The 3,444-nt window shown below is 40.5% G+C and overlaps 1 non-coding gene across 1 annotated transcript; it reads right to left on the bottom strand.

Moving 5' to 3' along the window:
- Positions 1–834: 834 nt before the first annotated feature.
- Positions 835–903, bottom strand: LOC112479975. Its single transcript, XR_003046395.1, has one exon. It is a non-coding gene; the product is annotated as a small nucleolar RNA SNORD2 (small nucleolar RNA).
- Positions 904–3,444: the final 2,541 nt, after the last annotated feature.

Here is a 3,444-nt window from a genome sequence, read left to right as displayed (position 1 = left end):
CTATCTGAAAAGAAGGCTGGGAAATGTTGGGTTTGATCTGGACATATTGCTTTCCTCGATAAAATTTGTTACTGAGGAGCAAGGTGAGAGTGGAATTAGATAGGTACCTAGGAATTTCTGTAACAAGAGTTTTGTGAATGGATAAAAATGTGAATTGCTGAATATTACCAAATATAATGTGTCAGAAGAAGCCAGAATTTCCTGAGGTCTGTTTACTAGTTCTCAACGACTGACAGATAGTACTGACTGACAATAACACCACTAATCCAGCATGTATGACAAGCCTACACAATAGGAGGTGGATGACATTGCAACTGAAGACAAAGAAATCAATTCATGGGGTCACTAACCCCTACTGTAAGGATGGAACCCATGAAAGGTGACATAAAAATAAATTAGGTATTACCTGAGTGGGCATGCACCATTTTGTCAGTTTGAATATTTGTTTGTTTTTAGTAAATACATATTAAAATGAGAAAATTATGCTATTAACTCCGCCATTTCAAATAAATCCTTTATGCTTAACAAGCTGCTGCCACTGGTTCAGCCTAATGTAGAGAATTATCTAGATAACTGAGACATTCTTTTAGGCAATAATTAACAAAAAAAGTACCAACTATTTATGAGATCTTATGAACTCTCACTGCCTGTTTCATCAACATACATGGAATAGTTTAACGTCATGGAACATTTTTGACTGGCTGCTATTTGTGTAGAAAACAATCTTTCTTACCGTTTCCCTCCTGTTCACCATCTGCCCCAACACACACATCCCACACAATCCCTCCCCAGCTCCACCACTATATATAAGGAAGAGAATTTTTTTTCCCAATCAAGTGATCAGCATTGAGTATTCTCTTCATTTCAGGTCATTCCTCAAAGATGATTGCAATCATTTCACAGGAAGGGAAATTTTGATGGGAGAGCTGAGGTATTCCTATTTCATGGAGGACAGGTTAGCACCAGTAGGTACTCAGGCACTTGGGTTACGCTTGCATTTTTTTATAACTTAAGATAATTGAAATGTATTTACCTTTAAATCATTAACCCAAATTGCTATGCTACTTGAATTCTCATGCTTTTGTGTGGTTGTGTGTATATATGTACCTACTTTTGGCATGTCTTATTCTAGCAGCAACCTTTTAATTGGCTGTTTGTAAACCGCTGTGCTTCAGTAAAACCAGAACACCTCATTTCTGGGTCCGTGGGCAAAGGAAAAGTAAAAGGCCCTGGGAACTCTCAAACAATGATGGTGGGTATGAAAATTGGCAAACTCCCTTTAAAAAATGGTTTGGCAGCAACTACTAAAACTGAGCATAGGCATAATCATGGACCATATTCACTTCCATCAACCTAGTGACACAGCTATATCCATATCCCCATGCTAGGACCCACTCCAGCTGTCCTTCCTTTATGACCTCTCAGGCCTTGTTGTTGACAGCCCTCTCCAGCAGTGTCCTTTCTGTCGGCTGATCTTAGGCAGCCCTCCTCAGCCCATTGGAGGCAAGCTCACGAATGGGAGCCTTCAGCGGGAAAGATTAGGAGACTTGAGCAGCTTCCTTTCAGTAAGTTCCCTAAACACTGTTACATTCCCACCCCTTCTCCAGAACTTTTCAAACTCTGTACAATTTATGATGACTTTGCCATCAGTATCTAGTACCATAAAGCCGGACACGAACTGGCTAAGACAATAAAGGTGAAGTCACTGGCTCATGTAATTGCAAAGACCAATGTGGGCTTGAGGCTCAGTTTTATCAGAGTTCTAATTCCGTTGCTCTGAAATTTCTCAACTCTGTGTTCTGCCATGTAGCTTTCATCTCAGGCAGAAGCCCCTCATAGACAGAAGATGTCTTCCAGCAACAACTGGGCTACATGCTTCCTTGTTCAATAGAGAAGAGAGAAGGCCTCTATCCAGATAACCACTGAATAAACGCTCAGAGCTTAACTCTTGGGAACTTCTGGGTCCACCATCGGAGCCAGTCATTTTGGTAGCAAGACCCAATCTGCCTGCAGAGTTGAAGCTCCAAGCCCTAGTCAAGCAAACAAAACAAAACCAGACTCAACTCCTATTGTACCTTCTCTCAGAATATTAGGTGCTTACTTTCACTATGTCTACATAAACTAAAAAATTTACGCATATGGCTCATCCCAGAACAGAGAAGGTATGCTCCAAAGTGATTTCACGTCCCCATGAGATCTGAGAAATAGCAATGGTTGGCAGTTTTAAATGCCAACTTCCGCTTAAAACATAGAGTTCTGCCCCATTGTTCTACTAGACTGTAACACCCACCCCCTTCTTCAAGAAATCTAAGGATATTTGGTGAGAAGAGAGGATCACATGTCACAGCATCTGCAGCACTGGATTCAGAAATAACAATAATGCCACATCTTTGATTAACATTTTATAGGTTTCCAATGTGTTTGCACATGCAACACCTCATTTCATTCCTGGGAGCTGGGTAGGATCTGCACTGCTATACCCAGTGTGTAGATAAGGAAATCTCAGGAAGACTCGGTGGCTGACTTACTCCTGATCAATGGCTTGTAGTGATAGAGCTGGCATTGGGATCTAGGTCTTTTTGATGTTGAACGTTTATAACGAATCTCTGATTAGTTTTTGGACCAGAGAACAGAGTAATAAAAATAAGAAAAGGAAATTTGATCATCATTCAGAGTGGTAGGAGACTAACTAGGGGTTTTCTGAAAGGAGGATTCTTCTGCCTCAGGACTTGGGGTGAACATGAGAGAAAAGACAGATCTTCTCAACCTTCGCTTGGTTTCATTCCCAGTGAAATTGGTTTCATTCCCAATTTCCTTTTTCCTAACTGTTTCTTTCTCAAATTATCTTCTTCGGTACAACTTTCTCAAATACAACATCGAATACTTTCCATGCCTAAGCCCCATTCAAAAATCAATTCTGAAAAAAAAAAAATGGGGGGTTGGGGGTGATGGTGAGGGGGCAAAGTGTAGAAAGTAGTGTATGTGTGGGCGGGGGGCGGGGGGCATAGGATTGGGAAGGGGCCTGAGAATGGGGATGGTGAAAGAAAAGGAGGAAGAAGTTGACTCTGATACTAAAGATTAACTGTAATCTAATTTGTCAGATTACTATATACATTTTTAAAGTGAACTAATGCCTTCAAGGACTAATGTGACCTTGAACTGCAGGCCCAGGAGTGAGGACACTCAAATATTGAGAAGGCCAAATCTACCAACTAAGGGGTTTTGTTAATTACTTTTAAGCATAACTGGAAACTGGTCAGGCACTATAAAACGTATTTATGTATAGCACTCATTTTAGATAAATTTGGAGTAATCACATATTCAGCTTGTTGAAAATTAATTTTCTTCAGACTCTGATCTGAACTGGGAAATATGGAAAGAAACTGAGAACTGAGAAGTGGGCAGCTCTGACATCATCTTGGAGATCTGTTTAAGATGCAAAGG

The sequence above is a fragment of the Pteropus alecto genome, unplaced genomic scaffold (assembly GCF_000325575.1).
Source record: "Pteropus alecto unplaced genomic scaffold, ASM32557v1 scaffold21, whole genome shotgun sequence".
Classification (NCBI taxonomy): Eukaryota; Metazoa; Chordata; class Mammalia; order Chiroptera; family Pteropodidae; genus Pteropus; species Pteropus alecto.
The sequence above is the reverse complement of the archived record's forward strand: the minus strand, read 5'-3'. Positions and strand labels throughout refer to the sequence as shown.